Genomic DNA, 24,093 nt, shown 5'->3' on the forward strand with positions numbered 1-24,093 from the left:
GTTGCCAGAGACCCCGGACTGGGGACCGTTGCCGGAGACCCCAGATTGGGGACCGTCGCCGGAGACCCCGGACTGGGGACCATCGCCGGAGACCCCGGACTGGGGACTGTCGGTGGAGGTTCCTGACTGTGGACTGTCGGTTATGGTTCCGGACTGTGGACCGTCGGTAGAGGTTCCAGGCTGTGGACCGTCGTTGGAGGTTCCGGACTGTGGACCGTCGTTGGAGGTTCCGGGACTGTGGACCGTTGTTGGAGGTTCCGGACTGTGGCCCGTCGTTGGAGGTTCCAGACTGTGGCCCGTCGTTGGAGGTTCCGGACTGGGGCCCGTCGTTGGAGGCTCTGGACTGGGAACTGTCTCCGGAAGCTCTGGACTGGGAACTGTCACCGGAAGCTCTGGACTGGGAACTGTTGCCGGAAGATCTGGACTGGGAACTGTTGCCGGAAGCTCTGGACTGTGGAGCCGCACTGGAGACCTGACCTGCCGGCACTGGTGGTACCGGGCTGAAGACACGCATCTCAGAGCGAGTGCGGGAGCAGGCACAGGACGTACTGGACTGTGGAGGCGCACTGGAAGCCTGGTGCGTGGGACCGGTACAGGTTGCACCGGGCTGAAGACACGTACCTCAGGGCGAGTCCGGGGAGCAGGCACAGGACGTACTGGACTGTGGAGGCGCACTGGAGATCTGGAGCGTAGAGCTGGCACAATGCGTCCTGGCTGGATGCTCACTTGAGCCCGGGAAGTGCGGGGCACTGGCACAGGACGCACTGGGCTGTGCAGATGCACCGGAGACACAGTTCGCAGAGCCGGCGCAGGATATCCTGGGTCAAGGAGGTGTTCTGGAGACCAGGAGCACTGAGCCGGCACCATCCGTCCTGGCTGGATGCTCATTCTAGCCCGGCAAATGCGAGGAGCTGGAATAGAGAGCACCGGGATATGAATGCGAACTGGAGACACCGTGAGCATCACTGAGTAACACGGTGTCTGACCAGTCACATGCTCCCCACGGTAAGCACGGGGAGTTGGCTCAGGTCTAACCCCTGACTCTGCCAATCTCCCTGTGTGCCCCCCCCCCAAAAAATTTGGGAGCTGCCTCTCGGGCTTCCGTGCTAGCCGTGTCCCCTCGTATCATTTCCGTTCCTCCTGCACTATCTCCACCTGCTTCCATGGCAGGGTATGGTCCCCTGCCATTACCTCCTCCCAAGTCCAGGATGTCCTCCACTCATCTTTCTACTGGGCCCAGGATGTCCACTCCTCTTGAACACGCTGCTTGGTCTTTTTGTGGTGGGATCTTCTGTCACGTTCGTTATAAGGATCGGACCGAGGCGCAGCTTGGTATGCGTACATTGCTATTAATTTGAAGAAGGAACACTGAACAAAATAACAAAATAACAAAACGAAACGTGAAGCTATGCAAATGAGAGCTGACAGGCAACTACATATAGACAAGATCCCACAAACACCAAAGGGAAATGGCTACCTAAATATGATCCCCAATCAGAGACAACGAAAACAGCTGCCTCTGATTGGGAACCATATCAGGCCACCATAGACATACAAATCATCTAGACTTACAAAAACCCTAGACATACAAAAAACCTAGACAATACAAAAACTTGTCTACCCACCCTAGTCACGCCCTGACCTAACCAAAATATAAAGAAAACAGAGATATCTAAGGTCAGGGTGTGACAACGGAGGATATTTGAGCAGAATTCTGCCAAATTTAATGAATTCTTGATTGGTGAGCGGACCCCAGACCTCACAACCATAACGGGCAATGGTTTCTATAACTGATTCAAGTATTTTAGGCAGATTCTAATTCGTATGTTCAATTGCAAGTTCCTTTTGATGACATGGAAGGCCCTACTTGCCCTCTCTCAGATCGTTCAAAGCTTTGTGGAAGTTACCTGTGGCGCTGATGTTTAGGCCAAGGTATGTATTGGTTTAGTGTGCTCTAGGGAAGGAATTACCAGGGTTACGGGCAATGCCATCGGGGGTACGCCAAATAAAAATGGGATTCACATTTTTTTTTATGAAAAAATATTTAGCTTGAAAGTTTTGGTCACTACAGTGAAAATCATTGACTTTGTTAAAACAAGGCCCCTGAACTCTGTATTTTCTGCATTATGCAATGCTATGGGCAGTGACCATATAACGCTTTTACAACATACAGATGTGCGCTGGTTATCAAGGTGGCATAAATATTGACATGTTGTTTTTAATTGAGAGACGAGCTTAAAGTTTTCTTTACTGACTATAATTTTCACTTATCTGACAGCTTGCATGATGACGAGTTTCTCACACGACTGGCCAATCTGGGTGATGTTTTTTCTCACCTGAATGACCTGAATCTAGGATTACATGGATTCCCAGCAACTATATTCAATGTGCTTGACAAAATTGAGGCTATGAATAAGAAGTTGGAGCTCTTCTCTGTCTGCATTAGCAAGGACAGCACACAGGTCTTTCCATCATTGTATGATTTTTTTTGTGTGCAAATGAACTCAAGCTTACGGACAATGTCAAATGCGATATAGCGAAGCTCCTGAGTGTCACGCCCTGATCTGTTTCACCTGTCTTTGTGATTGTCTCCACCCACCTCCAGGTGTCTCCTGATTTCCCCATTAGTGTATTTATCCCGGTGTTTCTTGTCTCTCTGTGCCAGTTCGTCTTGCTTTAGCAAGACATCCAGCGTTTCTCCAAACTCTTTTAGGAGAAACCTAATTTTTTTCCAGTCTCTGGTTTTTCCTAGCACTCCTGGTTTTTGACCCTTGCCTGTCCTGACGCCGAATCCGCCTGCCTGACCACTCTGCCTGTTCTGACCTTGAGCTTGCCTATCCCCTTGTACTGTTCGGACTTGGACCTGATCACTGAACCCCTGCCTGTCCTGACCTCGAGCCTGTCTATCGCCTGTTACTGTTTGAACTCTGACTTGGTTTATGAACTCTCGCCTGTCTCTGACCTGCCTTTTGCCTACCCCTTTTGGTATAATCAATATCAGAGCTCAACCATCTGCCTCCTGTGTCTGCATTTGGGTCTCACCTTGTGCCCTTAAACTGAGTGAGTTGGGTGCGCAATTACGCAAGTACTTTCCCGAAACGGATGACACAAACAACTGGATTCATTATCCTTTTCATGCCCTGCCTCCAGTCCACTTATCGGTATCTGAACAAGAGAGCCTCATCAAAACTGCAATAAGCGGTTCTGTGAAAATTGTACTTAATCAGAAGCTACTGCCAGAGTTCTGGATTGTAGTATCCTGTCTTGGTAAATCGTGCTGTTATGACACTGATGCCCTTTGCAACCACGTACCTATGTAACAGTGGATTCTCTGCCCTCACTAGCATGAAAACCAAATACAGGCACAGACAGTGTGTGGAAAAGTATTTAAGACTGAGTCTCTCTCCAATACAACCAACATTGCAGAGTTATGTGCATCCCTTCAAGCACATCCTTCTCATTAACCTGAGGGGAGTTATTCACAATTTTCGATGAACAAATAAGGTTTTATATGTAAGGTGGCTAACTAAAGAGCAAAATTATTGATTATTATTATATTATTATTTGTGCCCTGGTCCTACAAGAGCTCGTTGTCACTTCCCACGAGCCGGGTTGTGACAAAAACTCACACTCATTCTTATGTTTAATAAATGTATTGTATTGTGTGTGTGTGGCAGGCTTACAATGGTGGCAAAAAAAACAATATTTGAGAGTGCGTTGACCCTGGTGCTAGAGGGGGTACAGCTGGAGGTTGAATGTTTGAAGGGGTACGGGACTATAAAAAGTTTGGGACCACTGCTCTAGGGCAACGGTGTCTAGATGGAATTTGTATTTGCGGTCCTGGCGACTGGACCTTTTTTGGAACACCATTATTTGTGTCTTACTGAGATTTACTGTCAGGGCCCAGGTCTGGCAGAATCTGTGCAGAAGATCTAGGTGCTGTTGTAGGCCCTCCTTGGTTGGTGACAGAAGCACCAGATCATCAGCAAACAGACATTTGACTTCAGATTCTAGTAGGGTGAGGCCAGGTGCTGCAGACTGTTCTAGTGCCAATGCCAATTCATTGATATATACAGTGCCTTGTTAAAGTATTTGGCCCCCTTGAACTTTGCGACCTTTTGCCACATTTCAGGCTTCAAACATAAAGATATAAAACTGTATTTTTTTGTGAAGAATCAACAACAAGTGGGACACAATCATGAAGTGGAACGACATTTATTGGATATTTCAAACCTTTTTAACAAATCAAAAACTGAAAAATTGGGCGTGCAAAATTATTCAGCCCCTTTACTTTCAGTGCAGCAAACTCTCTCCAGAAGTTCAGTGAGGATCTCTGAATGATCCAATGTTGACCTAAATGACCAATGATGATAAATACAATCCACCTGTGTGTAATCAAGTCTCCGTATAAATGCACCTGCACTGTGATAGTCTCAGAGGTCCGTCAAAAGCGCAGAGAGCATCATGAAGAACAAGGAACACACCAGGCAGGTCCGAGATACTGTTGTGAAGAAGTTTAAAGCCGGATTTGGATACAAAAAGATTTCCCAAGCTTTAAACATCCCAAGGAGCACTGTGCAAGCGATAATATTGAAATGGAAGGAGTATCAGACCACTGCAAATCTACCAAGACCTGGCCGTCCCTCTAAACTTTCAGCTCATACAAGGAGAAGACTGATCAGAGATGCAGCCAAGAGGCCCATGATCACTCTGGATGAACTGCAGAGATCTACAGCTGAGGTGGGAGACTCTGTCCATAGGACAACAATCAGTCGTATATTGCACAAATCTGGCCTTTATGGAAGAGTGGCAAGAAGAAAGCCATTTCTTAAAGATATCCATAAAAAGTGTTGTTTAAAGTTTGCCACAAGCCACCTGGGAGACACACCAAACATGTGGAAGAAGGTGCTCTGGTCAGATGAAACCAAAATTGAACTTTTTGGCAACAATGCAAAACGTTATGTTTGGCGTAAAAGCAACACAGCTCATCACCATGAACACACCATCCCCACTGTCAAACATGGTGGTGGCAGCATCATGGTTTGGGCCTGCTTTTCTTCAGCAGGGACAGGGAAGATGGTTAAAATTGATGGGAAGATGGATGGAGCCAAATACAGGACCATTCTGGAAGAAAACCTGATGGAGTCTGCAAAAGACCTGAGACTGGGACGGAGTTTTGTCTTCCAACAAGACAATGATCCAAAACATAAAGCAAAATCTACAATGGAATGGTTCAAAAATAAACATATCCAGGTGTTAGAATGGCCAAGTCAAAGTCCAGACCTGAATCCAATCGAGAATCTGTGGAAAGAACTGAAAACTGCTGTTCACAAATGCTCTCCATCCAACCTCACTGAGCTCGAGCTGTTTTGCAAGGAGGAATGGGAAAAAATGTCAGTCTCTCGATGTGCAAAACTGATAGAGACATACCCCAAGCGACTTACAGCTGTAATTGCAGCAAAAGGTGGCGCTACAAAGTATTAACTTAAGGGGGCTGAATAATTTTGCACGCCCAATTTTTCAGTTTTTGATTTGTTAAAAAAGTTTGAAATATCCAATAAATGTCGTTCCACTTCATGATTGTGTCCCACTTGTTGTTGATTCTTCACCAAAAAATACAGTTTTATATCTTTATGTTTGAAGCCTGAAATGTGGCAAAAGGTCGCAAAGTTCAAGGGGGCCGAATACTTTCGCAAGGCACTGTATGTTGAAAAGGGTGTGGCTTAAGCTGCATCCCTGTCTCACCCCACGGCCCAGTGGAAAGAAATGTGTTTTTTGCCAATTTTAACCGCACATTTGTTGTTTGTGTACATGGAATTTTATAATGTCTTAAGTTTTTCCTCCATCACCATTTTCCATCAATTTGTTTAGCAGACCCTTATGCCAAATTGAGTCAAAATCTTTTTTGAAATCAACAAAGCATTAGAAGACTTTCTCTCATTCTTTATCTCTCTCTCTCTCAATCTCTCTCTCTCTCCCTTTCTTTCTCTCTCCCTTTCTTTCTCTCTCCCTCACACGCTGTCTCTTCTCTTCCCTCCCTTTGGACCCTACAGTGTTGATCCTACTCTGTTCTTTTGATTAGAGGGATTGGCCGGCTTTCCGTCCGGGAAAAGTCAGGAACGCTCCCATGATGCTCCCGGAACGCAGCCTTTTGATTGGCTGCTTGATGTATAATTCAGGATTCGATGTGAGACCTTAATAAGACTGGCTAATGATGTTGACAAGCTCCTCCAAATTCCCTCCACATACACATAAACACAAACACACACACACACAAACAAACGAACACGCTCACAAACACACATTACAACACACAGGGAGACGAGAACAAACAGCCACACACTCGTATCCGCACACACGCACATACAGACTCACACACGTTTCTTTATAGCAGTTTCAGCTATATTCCCAGCCATTCCATTCCTTCCCCCCACCCTCATGGAAGTATTCAGTAGATTCTCATGCGGGTTGGGTTCAGTTGGGTGGAGCATTGGAAAATGAGCTATGTAAGAAGAACATCCAGTTCCCTGCTGAAATATTCAGTATTGCTGTAACGTGTTGGATAGATATATGGGGTAAAAACAGGACTGCAGTGTTGGATAGACAGATGGGCTAAAGACAGGTCTGTAATATGGTGTAGTGGTATCTCTAAATATCAGTAGGTGACAGTTGCTGTGCAACCAGATACATGTTCAAGCCCTCTCTCATTGAACAGCATTTGACTTGAGTACTCTTGTGGATTCTCCATGTTGGTTCATGACTAAAAATGTGCAGTTGTGAAGTGGGTATGAGTACTTGAGGAAAACAGTTTTGACCAATAATCAGTTCAAAGTGGATATATTGAGTTTGGTGGTGTTTGTATGGACACAGAGTGTCATATAGACTATGTATTGATAAACACTCCTCTCTGCTTATGCTCTGGGCGGCAGGTAGTCCAGAGCATTGGGCCAGTTAGAGCATTGGGCCAGTTAGAGCATTGGGCCAGTTAGAGCATTGGGCCAATAACCGAAAGGTTGCTGGTTTGAATAGCTGAGCCGACAAGGTGAAGAAATCTCTCAATGTTCCCTTGAAGAAGACACTCAACCTAATTTGGTGTATATGAAGGTATATATGTTTGTTATTATGGGCCAAGCTGGTTGAGATAATGCCAAGAGTGTGCGAAGCTGTCATCAAGGCAAAGGGTGACTATTTGAAGAATCTCAAATATTACATATATTTTGATTCTTTAACACTTTTTTGGTTACTACATGATTCCATGTGTTATTTCATGTGTTATTTCATAGTCTTCACTGTTATTCTACAATGTAGAAACTAGTCAAATTAAGAAAAAACATTGAATGAGTAGGTGTTCAAAAATGTTTGACTAGTAGTGTAGCTGTACAAGTTCCTGAAACCTTGTTGTTATAGAATGACACAAGCCAATTATTTTCCTGGTGTTATTGTCGATTCACCTGATTGTATTGGCTAAATATTTGTTGAGGAAACTGATGAGGAAATGATATCATCTCTGCAATTACAGAGAGTTCATAAACTGCTGTCACGGGTACTGCTTGGCAACTATTTGACAACCGCTTGGCATCAATGTGGCACAACCAAACTGCAGATTTCATAAATCTGCAATCAGTCTGCACTCTCTGTGGAACATTTGCCTGTGTGTGTGTGTGTGTGTGTGTGTGTGTGTGTGTGTGTGTGTGTGTGTGTGTGTGTGTGTGTGTGTGTGTGCGTAAGCGCGCGAGAGAGAGAGAGAAAGAACGAATACAGGGGATACTGTAATGTTGTTTTAGGAGAAAAGGGTCATGTTTGTAGTAAGGACTCTTTATTTCTGTATAAAGTGTTTCCTGAAGCACTCACTGCTGTGATATTCTAGGCTATTTACATTTTCAATTGGAAAATTAACTTGTCTTTAATGGGAAAAAAATATTTCCAATATTACTCTCTCTGATATATTATAACTTTTTGAGGAACTCTTCACACACACAGTTGAAACGTTCTACAGTTTCTAGAGGGATAAGACAAGCGGTGAAAGTAAGTGGCGAGGTAGAAGGTGAGAGGTGAAAAATAGTGAAAGTGAGGGAGTGAAAGAGGAAGTCGGAAGTCAAGTCAGGGAAAGAGAAAGGAGTTAAGAGTTAGGAGACAGGAGGTAGGAGGTATAGGAGGTACTGTAGGAGTTAGGAGGTAGAGGAGGTAGGAGGTAGAGGAGGTAGGAGTTATAGGTGGTAGGTGGTAGGATTTATGGGAAGTAGGAGTTATAGGAGGTAGGAGTTATAGGAGGTAGGGGGTAGAGGAGGTAGGAGTTAGAGGAGGTAGGAGTTATAGGAGGTAGGAGTTGTAGGAGTTATAGGAGGTAAGAGGTAGAGGAGGTAGGAGTTAGAGGAGGTAGCAGTTATATATGAGGTAGGAGTTATATGAGGTAGGAGTTGTAGGAGTTAGAGGAGGTAGGAGTTAGAGGAGGTAGGAGTTAGAGGTAGGAGTTGTAGGAGGAAGGAGTTATAGAAGGCAGGAGGTGTAGGAGGAGTAGGTGGTAGGATGAGTAGGAGGTAGGAGGTAGGAGTTAGGAGGTAGGATATAGAAAGTAGCAGGTTTGAGTTATAGGAGGTAGGAGTTATAGGAGGTAGGATGCAGAATGCTATGGTAGAAGTGTTCTAGTAGTTGAGGCTTTCTGAGCATCAGCATGACACAGACATGAGAGGAGAGAGAAAATAGACAAGCTGTGAACAGCACTGTGAAGTAAACAGTGTTTCATGGTGATAGGCAGGTGAAGAGGAGGAAGCCTATACTGTATCTAGCTTGTTTCTATGTTTCCTGTCTGATCAATGCCTATAGGCCTACTGTAAGGTACCTACTTAAACTACAACAGGAACTGTGGAGGAGGAGTTTCTGCTGCAAGGTTTCTGAGCCGAGGCTATGGAGTGATTACACAAGCCAACTCTTTACCTTAGAACACACTGGAGATGGCCTCCCCAGTGGCGAGGTGGTCTAAGGCACTGCATCGCAGTGCTAGCTGTGCCACTAGAGATTCCGGGTTTGAGTCCAGGCTCTGTTGCAGCCGGCCGCGACGGGAAGACCCATGGGGTTGTGCACAATTGGCCCAGCATCGCCTGGGTTAGGGGAGGGTTTGGCCGGCATGGATGTCCTTGTCCCTTCGCGCATTAGTGACTCCTGTAACGGGCCGGACGCAGTGCACGCTGACACAGTCGCCAGGTGTACGGTGTTTCCTCTGACAACTTCCGGGTTAAGTGGGCATTGTGTCAAGAAACAGCGTGGCTTGGTTGGGTTGTGTGGCTTGGTTGAGAGTGGTTACGCAAGCCAAACCTTTACCTTAGAACACACTGGAGACACACTGGAGAGTGGTTACGCAAGCCAACTCTTTACCTTAGAACACACTGGAGTGTGGTTACACAAGCCAACTCTTTACCTTAGAACACACTGGAGAGTGGTTACGCAAGCCAACTCTTTACCTTAGAACACACTGGAGAGTGGTTACGCAAGCCAACTCTTTACCTTAGAACACACTGGAGTGTGGTTACACGAGCCAACCCTTTACCTTAGAACACACTGGAGAGTGGTTACACAAGCCAACCCTTTACCTTAGAACACACTGGAGAGTGGTTACACAAGCCAACCCTTTACCTTAGAACACACTGGAGAGTGGTTACACAAGCCAACCCTTTACCTTAGAACACACTGGAGACACACTGGAGAGTGGTTACGCAAGCCAACTCTTTACCTTAGAACACACTGGAGTGTGGTTACACAAGCCAACTCTTTACCTTAGAACACACTGGAGAGTGGTTACGCAAGCCAACTCTTTACCTTAGAACACACTGGAGAGTGGTTACGCAAGCCAACTCTTTACCTTAGAACACACTGGAGTGTGGTTACACGAGCCAACCCTTTACCTTAGAACACACTGGAGAGTGGTTACACAAGCCAACCCTTTACCTTAGAACACACTGGAGAGTGGTTACACAAGCCAACCCTTTACCTTAGAACACACTGGAGAGTGGTTACACAAGCCAACCCTTTACCTTAGAACACACTGGTGAGTGGTTACACAAGCCAACCCTTTACCTTAGAACACACTGGAGAGTGGTTATAACAAGCCAACCCTTTACCTTAGAACACACTGGAGAGTGGTTACACAAGCCAACCCTTTACCTTAGAACACACTGGTGAGTGGCTACACAAGCCAACCCTTTACCTTAGAACACACTGGAGTGGTTACTACAAGCCAACCCTTTACCTTAGAACACACTGGAGACACACTGGAGAGTGGTTACACAAGCCAACCCTTTACCTTAGAACACACTGGTGAGTGGCTACACAAGCCAACCCTTTACCTTAGAACACATTGGAGTGGTTACACAAGCCAACCCTTTACCTTAGAACACACTGGAGACACACTGGAGAGTGGTTACACAAGCCAACCCTTTACCTTAGAACACACTGGAGAGACCGGCATGTTAATGTTCTAACTGGACACTATTGGAGTAAGCACTTTTTCTATTTCAGAAAGAGTGCATATGTGCGTGTGTGTGTGTGTGTGTGTTTGTGTGTGTGTGTGTGTGTGTGTGTGTGTGTGTGTGTGTGTAGGTCTCCTCTATGGTAGCCTTTCTTCCCCTCTAAGCCCCTTCATCAATATTCGACTCACTCACTGTGGTTCAACCACTGCCTTGACAGGGCAAAGTCCTGAGGAAACACACACACACACACACGGAGAGAGAGAACTTGGCACACTGCATTTTCCACTGCATGTAGGAATTGAATCAGATGCCTTTAGATTTCACAGCAGTTATGTTAACCTTGCTGTATTTGTGCAATTGGTCGAACTAGGCAAGATGTGTCAGGAAATAGTTTTACACTTTGTGACTAGGCAACTGCACAAAGCATGCCTTATATAACATTCAGTGCTTTATTCTGATCCATAGAGCAAGACATACCAATGAAATTCTAGATGTCAGTTGACAATGACATTTCCCATTCCAAATGCCTACCATAGTCTACTCTACAACTTTATATCAATTGAAAAAAAATTGACTATAGGCTAGTATGAATAGTTCCAGACTTTTATAGTTCGGCTAAGATCTATTTAATTTACTGGCCTCGTGACCACCTTGGTCTGTGGAACGCAGGCGCGCGCCAAACGCCTTTCTACATCCTGGTAGCGCGAGCTTCCCTCTCTGCCATCCTCTTCCTCGCGCAGAGTCTGCGATGTGCTGGCGGGCAGGAAGAAACTAGCGCCTCTAGAAAAATACTATCTCTCTCTCTCTCGCTCTCTCTATTTCACACACACACACACACACACACACACCCTCTCTCTTCGCAGGTGGCAAGCTCACTACCTGCCCCCCCTTCCGTTGTCGAGTTTAATTGTAACAAATTAGCTTTGAGCTTTACAAGACCACGGATTGTTTTATCCTCTTAAAATCAGTTAGGCTACCCGCTCAAAACCGCGACAGAATGCAGGTATAGCCGAGGCGCTTGTTGAACGCGGTAGCGCACCATGTGGGAAGGCACTAGGACCGGGGAGAGTTCCATCTCAGCTAGGCAGACTATGAGCATCGCATCCACATAGCCGGGCTGTGGAGGAAACCCCCATCGGATCTGTCAATATAGGATACTTGCGATTATATCTATACATGCAGCCTCGTGGCGCAGCAAAGTGGAGTGCGCGCCAGTGCGTTTGGGATGGTCGGGCACCCTTGGGAGAATTCCTGACCAAACCTCTTTTGGCGCAAAGCAAGTAGTCGAGTTTAGGTGGGAGTTCAATGGGCTACACGCTTCCATTTCCCGCCCCCCACCCCCCTCTTCGTTTTATATGTCATTTTTTGCCTTTTATTTTGTATTTGGCCATAATCATTTTAGCTTTTTTTCACACTTCCCTATTTTCTACATCTTAGTCTCGCGCGAGACAATTCACGTATGTTTTTGTCGGAAAGCATGGCACTTTCTTCATTCATTTGAGAAGAGAACAAGATTCACATCTTTCTCTTTGGATTAAACCGCTGTTTAGACCGCGGCTATCGCCTGAAAGGGTGAGCTGGTTGAAATACTTTTCTTCAGTGGCACCCTGATACTCCATGGAAACGTTTTCTCTCTGGTTGGTCCGTCGCTGTGATGTCCAAAGCTTTCCCCACTGACTGACAAACGCGATCGGACCATTTTGGAAAGCCATTTGAAGGTAAGCCAATTTCCCCTCAGCTCTCTGCTCTGTCTTGTTGCAGGCAGCCTTCCGCTCCAAACGTTTGATAAAGTTGATTGGCCCTTTATTAAGTTGTTACTTCATTTGATTGCGTCAATGCATTGATGGATCTGGCTTCCGATGGACGGTATAATTAAATAGGAAGTTGCAGCAGTTATTCTGAAAGCATTTCATCAAATCACAGTATGTATCCAAGAGGGACGCGCATGGCCAGTCTGTGACTGTCTTGACTGTGACGGACCGGGGAATGGTTGGGTGAAGTTGAGCACCCGCCGCTGTTGCAGCACAGACTGTAATTAGCAGCCTACACGGGGGAAATGGGGGGAACTGGGTGGTTCAGAACAAACATACAGACGTTCAGGCTACTGCTTTCTCTGGTTGCTAACGAGACTTCCCTTTTGTTGTTTTCTTAGAAAAACCCTTATACAATGCCTACCATCATTAATGTGGTAGATGCAGGTTGCTATGGTTTATAGAAGAGCTCAAGTGTGGTGATGGTAGAGGAGCCTATAGAGGAAACACTGCAGTGCAGTCTCACATATTGGCCCGCCGGTTTAGGGAAGCTCAGTGAGAGGATTTAGATAAAGGTGTAAACGAAGCGGCATCTTGTTCCCTGTAGGTAAACCATATGCTAAATCATGGCTGTGGGTACTGTATACTAACGGGACACGTTTCAGGCAGGTACAAGCTTTTTTTTTGTTTCACCAGAGCAATATTAACTTTTTTCCAATGGGATTTAGTATCTCTCTCTCTCTCTCTCTCTCTCTCTCTCTCTCTCTCTCTCTCTCTCTCTCAGCTTGTGTCCTTGTGCGCTTGCATGTCCATTGTATGTATGTGTGGTGCGTGTAAACGTGTGTGTGGGTTGCGCCAGTCAGAGAAACAGAGAGAGATACTGCACAGCTGTATCGCGGTTTACTGGCAATACAAACGCATGGGCTAGGCTACTTGCTCTTTTTATTTTGATGGCAATATGCAGCTTACCGGGTGAATAGGCTATCACATAGACCGTATTCGAATTTGATACTTTACTGAGTTCCCGATTGAGAGTATAGTTTCTGTGGTGTGATTCTGTGGTCGACAATTTTCCAAAATAATTGGGTGCCTGCCTGTCAGCGTTCTGCTGCTGTATAATAGCCTAGATGGTGGTTGTGTACAGTATATGTAGTAAGAGCTGTGTACATTCAGCCCGGTCGTTTACCAACCTCCTTCACACAGCGAGTCGCGGTGTGCCCCTAGGGAAAAAACTGCGCAACCCCCGGGGGTTTGGGGGGGGGGGGGCGTGCAAACGGGAGACATATGACGCAGGGATAAGGGTGGTTGATTGATGATGATCCTATTTCGGGAAGTGCGTCTCGATTAGAATGAATGGCGAGCCTCGCGACTGAATACCCAATAGGCTACCGAGCCTCGCCAAGCCCAACGGTCCTCAGACAGACGCAAACCCCAGGCGTTATCACTGTATTCATGTTTGTTATGGTGTTATTGCTGTTGGTTCGTGTCATGAGAGCAACATTTGAAGATGAGCGCAGTGAATAAAATTTATATGATATACCATGCAGTGTGGGCTATACACATTGCATAATCAAAACAAACAAGAAATATCTCGAAATGTAATCGAGTAAAGCCCAGACTACGTCCTACTTTTCCAATAATGTTTAGGATGTGCCCAGATTACCAGTCATGTGAGAAATCCCATTCCGAGAAAGCCAGATGAACGTTAACCAGATCAGACAGTGCTTTTAGTGAGTAGCTGACCGGCCTACCCAGCCGTGCTCGTCTTAATGTGCCAGAGGCTAGTTGGAGCTGGGCCATGTCTCACATTCAATCTCTCTCTCTCTCTCTCTCTCTCTCTCTCTCTCTCTCTCTCTCTCTCTCACACTCACTCATTCACTCTCTCGCCCGTGCGCCAATGTTGCCCTCTTCTTTCACATTTTAAACTGGAATATCTATTGTGGAGTTTAAGGCCATATTAATAAATTACATGGAAATATGGATGTCTATAGTGCAGTAGTATAGCTTACTCGAAATCTTTAGCGCAAATGCCCTGCACTTTTTGCGTGGCCTGCGTCACAGCTTGGTGCTGAAATGGATAGCTCCTTCTCGTTGGCTTACGCTCAGACCGGCGTAGTGACACAGCAGGTCACAACCGTTCACACAACAACGAATCAATGGAAAGACACTGACTCAGCCAATCCAATTGCAGAGTTATTATACACCACAAACGTGTCTCTTTATGTGGCTTGTCCTACAGGAGGCATAATGAGATCTGTTTATAGCAGGTGTATTTAACATTTTATTTCACAGGGACCCCTCCCAGGCAAACCTGCGACCCAGGGACCCCGTCATATGTGAGCAAAACATGTATTTTTCATGCATCTTATCATCAGGTGGATGATAATGCACTGTAAAACTCTTCCCTGTAAATGTACAGCATTTTTCTGGCACCACAGTTGCCAGCTTAATAGCGTAATTTTTCTTCACAGCAGATATGCTTTAATATAGTTTATAGTACTATTTCTTTACTGTAAAACATATTACAACCCTACCTGACACCCTAGACCCACTCCAATTTGCTTACCGCCCAAATAGGTCCACAGACGATGCAATCTCAACCACACTGCACACTGCCCTAACCCATCTGGACAAGAGGAATACCTATGTGAGAATGCTGTTCATCGACTACAGCTTGGCATTCAACACCATAGTACCCTCCAAGCTCGTCATCAAGCTCGAGACCCTGGGTCTCGACCCCGCCCTGTGCAACTGGGTACTGGACTTCCTGACGGGCCGCCCCCAGGTGGTGAGGGTAGGCAACAACATCTCCACCCCGCTGATCCTCAACACTAGGGCCCCACAAGGGTGCGTTCTGAGCCCTCTCCTGTACTCCCTGTTCACCCACGACTGCGTGGCCACGCACGCCTCCAACTCAATCATCAAGTTTGCGGACGACACAACAGTGGTAGGCTTGATTACCAACAACAACGAGACGGCCTACAGGGAGGAGGTGAGGGCCCTCGGAGTGTGGTGTCAGGAAAATAACCTCACACTCAACGTCAACAAAACTAAGGAGATGATTGTGGACTTCAGGAAACAGCAGAGGGAACACCCCCCTATCCACATCGATGGAACAGTAGTGGAGAGGGTAGCAAGTTTTAAGTTCCTCGGTGTACACATCACAGACAAACTGAATTGGTCCACTCACACAGACAGCATCGTGAAGAAGGCGCAGCAGCGCCTCTTCAACCTCAGGAGGCTGAAGAAATTCGGTTTGTCACCAAAAGCACTCACAAACTTCTACAGATGCACAATCGAGAGCATCCTGGCGGGCTGTATCACCGCCTGGTACGGCAACTGCTCCGCCCACAACCGTAAGACTCTCCAGAGGGTAGTGAGGTCTGCACAACGCATCACCGGGGGCAAACTACCTGCCCTCCAGGACACCTACACCACCCGATGTTACAGGAAGGCCATAAAGATCATCAAGGACATCAACCACCCGAGCCACTGCCTGTTCACCCCGCTATCATCCAGAAGGCGAGGTCAGTACAGGTGCATCAAAGCTGGGACCGAGAGACTGAAAAACAGCTTCTATCTCAAGGCCATCAGACTGTTAAACAGCCACCACTAACATTGAGTGGCTGCTGCCAACATACTGACACTGACACTGACTCAACTCCAGCCACTTTAATAATGGGAATTGATGGGAAATGATGTAAATATATCACTAGCCACTTTAAACAATGCTACCTTATATAATGTTACTTACCCTACATTATTCATCTCATATGCATACGTATATACTGTACTCTATATCATCGACTGCATCCTTATGTAATACATGTATCACTAGCCACTTTAACTATGCCACTTTGTTTACATACTCATCTCATATGTATATACTGTACTCGATACCATCTACTGTATCCTGCCTATGCTGCTCTGTACCATCACTCATTCATATATCCTTATGTACATATTCTTTATCCCCTTACACTGTGTATAAGACAGTAGTTTTGGAATTGTTAGTTAGATTACTTGTTGGTTATTACTGCATTGTCGGAACTAGAAGCACAAGCATTTCGCTACACTCGCATTAACATCTGCTAACCATGTGTATGTGACAAATAAAATTTGATTTGATTTGATTTGATTTGATTTGATTTATTACTCAGTAAAGTATTTACAGCAGGGATGCTGTAATATGTTTTACAGTATTACAAACTTACAGTATTAAACTGGCAACTGTGGTGCCAGTATAATGCTGTACATTTACAGGGTAATACCTACAGTAATATACAAATATTTTACAGTACTAAGCAGCATTGCAGGTTGTCTTTAGAAGACAGCTCCCTGAAATGTAATATTGTAAGAAAAACAATATGTGTACTATTACATATTACTATTACATAGTATATATACATTTCTTCATATTCATAACATGAATTGCACTTTAACCACAAATAACAATATTTGAAAATAGCAACATTAGAATTCCAGATAGTAGGAAAGAGAGAGAGCGATACAGTGATAAGAACATAAAATACTGGCCAATAATGTACTTCACCATACACAAACCAATTCATCAGAATAGGTCATTCTTCAAAATGCTGGCCAATAATGTACTTCACCATACACAAACCAGTTCATCAGAATAGGTCATTCTTCAAAATACTGGCCAATAATGTACTTCACCATACACAAACCAGTTCATCAGAATAGGTCATTCTTCAAAATACTGGCCAATAATGTACTTCACCATACACAAACCAATTCATCAGAATAGGTCATTCTTCAAAATACTGGCCAATAATGTACTTCACCATACACAAACCAATTCATCAGAATAGGTCATTCTTCAAAATACTGGACAAAAAACCCACTCAAAACAGACCAATAAAAAATAGAAAAACAACAGACGAACAGGGAAAAACGTTTACATAAAACTATAACAAGAACTGCTTGCCTGCCTGTCATTTAGAGAGAAACCAGAGAGAGATCATGAGAGAGAAAAATGCTGGATAGAGAAGAGCAGCCAGGGCTAGACTGGAGCCAGACAGGCACGCTACTGCAAGCCAACACAGGCTCCAGGATGGTGCTAGCCGAGCATCTGCTGACCTGACCCCCATGGCAGGATTTCTGAGAGAATGAGAGATGCAAACAAGTCTCGAATAAGTCTCTGTGGCGTGCAGATTATCACCCCAATCTTTGAAACTCTGGTCCTCCTTAGCTCTGATATGTCAACTAGGACAAACATGGAAATAGTTAGAACGGAAAGAGAGAGATTGCTATTACTATCACCACTACTATCAATACTATTACTATTACTATTACTATAACTATTACTATCACTACTACTATCAATACTACTACTATTACTATAACTATTACTATCACTACTACTATCAATACTACTACTATTACTATAACTATTACTATCACTACTACTATCAATACTACTACTATTACTATAACTATTACTATCACTACTACTATCAATACTACTACTACTACTATTACTATAACTATTACTATCACTACTACTATCACTACTACTATCAATACTACTACTATTACTATAACTATTACTATCACTACTACTATCAATACTACTACTATTACTATAACTATTACTATCACTACTACTATCAATACTACTACTATTACTATAACTATTACTATCACTACTACTATCAATACTACTACTATTACTATTACTATAACTATTACTATCACTACTACTATCAATACTACTACTATTACTATTACTATAACTATCACTACTACTATCAATACTACTACTATTACTATAACTATTACTATCACTACTACTATTACTATTACTATAACTATCACTAATACTATCAATACTACTACTATTACTATAACTATAACTATCACTACTACTATCAATACTACTACTATTACTATTACTATAACTATCACTAATACTATCAATACTACTACCATTACTATTACTATTACTATTACTACTACTATCAATACTACTACTATAACTATTACTATAACTATTACTATCACTACTACTATCAATACTACTACTATTACTATTATAAAACCAATTCTTCCTTTGGGCGCCTCTCCTTCCAGTTCTCTGCTGCCAATGACTGGAACGAACTACAAAAATCTCTGAAACTGGAAACACTTATCTCCCTCACTAGCTTTAAGCACCAGCTGTCAGAGCAGCTCACATATTACTACATCTGTACATAGCCCATCTATAATTTAACACAAACAACTACCTCTCCCCCTACTGTATTTATTTATTTATTTTGCTCCTTTGCACCCCATTATTTCTATCTCTACCTTGCACATTCTTCCACTGCAAATCTACCATTCCAGTGTTTTACTTGCTATATTGTATTTACTTCGCCACCATGGCCTTTTTTTTGCCTTTACCTCCCTTATCTCACCTCATTTGCTCACATTGTATATAGACTTATTTTTCTACTGTATTATTGACTGTATGTTTGATTTACTCCATGTGTAACTCTGTGTTGTTGTATGTGTCGAACTGCTTTGCTTTATCTTGGCCAGGTCGCAATTGTAAATGAGAACTTGTTCTCAACTTGCCTACCTTGTTAAATAAAGGTTAAATAAATAAAAAAATATAACTATTACTATCACTACTACTATCAATACTACTAATATTACTATTACTATCACTACAACTATCAATACTACTACCATTACTATTACTATTACTATCAATATTACTATCACTACTACTATCAATACTACTACCATTACTATTACTATCACTACTACTATCAATACTACTACCATTACTATTACTATCACTACTACTATCACTACTACTATCAATACTACTACCATTACTGTTACTATTACTATTGCTGTTACTATTACTATTACTTGCTGGGTAAAAAGGTAGATGACAACTGACAAATCCAGGTTCTGTGTTCATCAGGTGTGTGTGTTTGTGTACTTACATGTTGGAGTTTTTCCACTCCAACTCCTTCAGGTCTGCGGGGAAGCGTGTGACATGGGTCTTGCAGCTCACTCCTTCTTTTGCTGTGCATTTTGTAACAATGTACGCTGAAAGCCGGGAAGCATATTCAGGGAGTGAATACATTTAATAAATAAAAGAACAAAACAAGAAACACAAACAGCTCACCGACGTAGAACAGGAGCACTGACGACCGGGCAAGAAACCAAAGGGAGTGACATACTGTACGCACTAGATACTCTAGGTACCACTAGATACCACTAGATACTCTAGGTACCACTAGATACCACTAGATACCACTAGATACTCTAGGTACCACTTTACTATCTTTCTGTTCCACCTTAAATCAAATAATTGTATTACCAAGCATGATCAGCCTTGGGGTGTCCGGCAAAGGAATTTGCGCCTCGACATCAACCTGACTTGCAGTGACCTAAAATCACAAAACATTCATAAAAAAATATTCAAATCATGTGTAATAGTACAGTATAAACATAATGAATCATATATACACTTCATAAGTATAAAACAACTATTCCTTCTATCTGCCAAGAGGAACAGAGATTCGTCCTTCTCTTTGAAGTGGGTCATCAACAGAAGAATGGCATGTTAGATCGTCATTGTCTCTGATGTTACGGGAGATTTCATTCAGCAGGCACTGGATCTGTCTCTACTTGGTCTTTTGGCTTTCAAAAAAGTTTACAATTCTCTCACACTTGTTCAGGAGAGCTTGAGTCAGGCGACTGTCAATCTCAATGCCAGTATTGAAGTGGTTGCAGAGCCATAACTTGGTGAAAAAGAAGGGGCCTTTGTTCCTGGAGGACACTGACTCTTGGAGGATGACAAGTGTTGATCATGTGCTGTTGATAAGTGTATGTCAGCTTCATCAGGTCCTCCACTTGTCCCTTGTCTGCACCTCTGGGGCCCACACAGCTCAAAATGGTTGCCATCACTTGTCTCTTGTTCTACAGGGAGTCGTGGGGTTTCTTTCTCTGCAAGGTCCTGTGGTTGCCAGTTGCTGCAGCCATATCTGTCGACATTGGTTCTTGCTGTTTTTGCCTGTCCGCTGATGTCCCTTCCCTCTTCATAGCTCCTCTTGGGTCTACTGATTCTATCTACAGTGCAGTTACAATTTATAGGCTCCACTCTGGTCTTAATCTTAGTGAACAGGAAGTGGTACCCACTGGCAAGTGGTTCTCCTTCCTCAGTCAGGTCTTCAAAAGTCTTTGGGTACTGCGTTACAATGGATTTTGCAATTTCACTGTATACAGCCTTGTTGGGATTGGGGCAGTGCTCGCGCATGGCGTCGACAGTCTCCCTCACCATCTGCCACCTACCTGCTGCTTCTACACTATATATTTGGGTAATGGCCTGCTTGAGGCTGGGGGGCATCCTCTGCCACTTCCAGCTACCAGCCAGCCTGCAATAGGAAAATTACACTACCCCCAGCCACCAAATTGCATGCACACACCTGAAGAGCTATCAAGCTATACCATGCAACTCATGCCAACCACACAATCTCAATAAAAACATGTGTAACATATCAGTCTGTGCTAATTTATTTAATTCATTAACAAGGATAGCAGTAGCAGGGGGAGTATTCCACTATACTTCTGCTAAGTCACACACACCCCCAGACTGAATAGAGCTAACCAGAGATATTTAGAGAAAGGTGTCCAAGGGAGTTCCTCATCTCAGAGCTAGCTGACGTTAGTAAGCACAATTCCCCTTTCATCTGAGATGGCTCTCATGCCAACTACAGAATCCCTGAAAGATGATAAATCCCAAGGCAAAATGTCAGGCTGTGCCTGCTGACAAACTAAAGGTGCATTCGACCTAGCTAACGCTCACTACCTCTCTAGACGGACAGTATTTTTGTCCGGTGTAGCCTACGACCACTTTGCCACTAATACCATAACCTTACCAACATGCCACCCATGTAATATGCCCACTGGTTGAGTAACCTATCCAAAGAAAACCACATCATATGGATCATGGATCATGGCTTCCCCCTCTCTCCTACACCCAGGTTCTGTTATCTCAGGTCGTAAATTCCTGGCAGAGACTCTCCCCCTTTTCATGCAGAGAGAGACCACAGAGTGAACAAAGGATTTCACATGGCCGAACTCCTAAATCCTCAAAATGGGAAAATTAAACTATATGTCCACTTGTGAGAATGTGGTAAGGGTCCGTGGACACTTAAGGGACAGTTATGTTGAGTGTGTTTCATTTGGTGACCTCATTAAGGACAAGAAACTGTCACGAGAATTTTGCTATCTCAATGGTTGAACTCGACTATCACTCAAGCTTTGTCTATTTCCCAGAGGTTGTACATCTCCGGTTAATAAAGAATTAGACAAAGTCTGTCTTCAAAATGAGAACACAATCTTTTTATAGCACACACACACAAATGAACTCACATCAGTAGAAACTCCACCTCTCTTTAGGTGGGCTGAACTTTTCCAAAGTTCACATACATTGTTTATCAACCTTCTGCAACATGTTTCATAATCTTCTGCAAGCCATTTCTAACAGTTTTTCTCCTCCCTTGGGTGGGGAGGCCTCTTTCCAGTTATTAGTTTCACCGTTATCACAAGTCGACAGTTCAGTTTTCCTTGAATGTCTCAACTATACCCAGCTCATTTTGTGAAATAGTAACACAATGGCCTAGTCACACACATTATTGAATTATGACTCTAACACATTTCATACAATTATATGGTTTCAGGGTGGAATATTTTAGTCTTTAAATTATTCTATCAGAAACACACATGACTATATCTCTGAATGTGTTTTCTCAATTATGGTGTTTGCATCTAATTCTTGTATAAAATGAATGAGTAAAGATGAAACTATTTGAAACTAGATTATGTAATGTGATGTTAAACCTTTCATATGAAAGGATTGTATTCCCTTTAAAGTTTAACTAAGTCATTAGATCATCTGTGATCACAGACATGATCTGGCGTCATGGAACCGCCCTTTCCTATTGTTACCAATAAAACCCCTTCCTGAGGAAATCCTCTTCAGACCATGCATACCTCGGTGTAAGCTGAGATGGCACAGGTTTGAGTATCAAAACTAAAAAACTATACCACATGGAGCATTGGCTACACGCTTGGAAATGGTTAAACTCTGAGACTATCGATCCCTACAGAATAAGAGCAAAGAAATTATGTAAAGAGCTAGAAATTATGTAAACCTGGGGCGAGAATACAGACAACTGCCGAAACATCTATTCTATGAGGACATTTCTGAATGGTACCTTGAAGTATCAATTCTAACCACAAAAGACTTTGATCTTCAGGGAAGCATAGAGAGAGAGAGACTCAGATGAACTCTCCAGCAGACGGACCGGATTCCAAAAGAGAAGACAACAAAGACACATGGGCGTAAATATATATTGATTTCAATTATTCCCGATTGAGTGAGCGTTCATGTGCAAAGGATTAGCATTTCAATTAATATAATTATCCAGTGTGTGTAGAGATCCCTTTTGTCTTTCCCGCTTCTTTCTCAGTCCACGCCCCCTTCCCTTTGTCCACACCCCCTTCCCAGTCCACACCCCCCTCCCAGTCCTTAGCCCACTAGGGAACTTCCCTATCCTTGTTAGTAACCAATATCTACTGTTTGTTTGTTTATGCATTTCTGTGATTATTTAGTTAGTTAGTAAATAAATGATTAAGCCAATTGGTGTATGGATGATTCATAGTAAAGGCTGGGTTCGTGCAGATAACCAACAATTTACGAAGTTTGGAATGAGACGACGTGAGGTAAAGAATAATTCATTAATATATTACTAATTGATCAGATATTAAAATATCTGAAGAGTTATATTCAGAAAATTCTAACCTTGTAATCTGAAGATTTTCCGTGGTGCCCCGGCTTCTTAGTTAATTACATATACATGATCAGTTTAATCACGTAATAATAATTACAGATAATTGATTTGATAAAATATCAGTTTTAATGATGCCAAAGACACAACATTATGTTACAGCCTTATTCTAAAATGGATTAAATACTTTCCCCCTCATCAATCTATACACAGTACCCCATAATGACAAAGCAAAAACAGGCTTTTAGACATTTTTGCTAATTTATTACAAATCAAAAACTGATATGACATTTACATAAGTATTCAGACCCTTTACTCAGTACTTTGATAAAGCACCTTTGGCAGTGATTATAGCCTCGAGTCTTCTTGGGTATGACGCTACAAACTTGGCACATCTGTATTTGGGTAGTTTCTCCCATTCTTCTCTGCATATTCTCTCAAGCTCTGTCATGTTGGATGGGGAGCATTGCTGCACAGCCATTTTCAGGTCTCTCTCCAGAGCTGTTAGAGCTCTACGGACAATTAATTTGACCTCATGGCTTGGTTTTTGCTCTGACATGCACTGTAAACTGTGGGACCTTATATAGACAGGTGTGTGCTTTTCCAAATAATTTCCAATCAATTGAACTGACCACAGGTGGACTCCAATCAAGTTGTAGAAACATCTCAAGGATGAACAATGTTAACAGGATGCACCTGAGTCTCATAGCAAAGGATCTGAATACTTAAGTAAAAAAGGTATTTCTGTTTATTATTTTTGATACATTTGCAAAAATGTTAACAATCTATTTTCACTTTGTCATTATGGGGTATTGTGTGTATATTGATGATGATTTTTATTTATTTAATACATTTTTTGAACAAGTCTGTAACGTATCAAAATATGGATAAAGTCAAGGGGTTTGAATACTTTCCGAATGCACTGTACGTAGCAGCTGTTCAAAAATATTTCGCCGACTTTTCCCCAAAATAAAATACAAAATAGCTTAAGTAGAACAGAACGCTTATTTTATTTTCTCATGCGTCTTCCCTCAGACCGTTTGGCGTGGAGCATCACATTAGTGG

The 24,093-nt window shown here is 43.2% G+C and overlaps 1 protein-coding gene across 3 annotated transcripts in view; it reads left to right on the forward strand.

The window, feature by feature from the left end:
* The first annotated feature begins 11,199 nt into the window (after window positions 1–11,199).
* The window catches only part of LOC110504643 (interleukin-1 receptor accessory protein-like 1-B), a 455,299-nt gene continuing 442,405 nt past the window's right edge, over window positions 11,200–24,093 (forward strand). For 2 of the 3 annotated variants that reach the window (XM_036975075.2, XM_036975072.2), the window contains exon 1: window positions 11,214–12,181. The gene's annotated coding sequence lies outside the window, so the exon portion shown is untranslated. Of the gene's footprint in view, window positions 12,182–24,093 lie in introns of all 3 variants that reach the window. The other variant, XM_036975074.2, reaches the window with a different exon arrangement.

Source organism: Oncorhynchus mykiss, chromosome 3 (genome assembly GCF_057628025.1).
Source record: "Oncorhynchus mykiss isolate SJ-2025 chromosome 3, ASM5762802v1, whole genome shotgun sequence".
Taxonomy (NCBI): domain Eukaryota; kingdom Metazoa; phylum Chordata; class Actinopteri; order Salmoniformes; family Salmonidae; genus Oncorhynchus; species Oncorhynchus mykiss.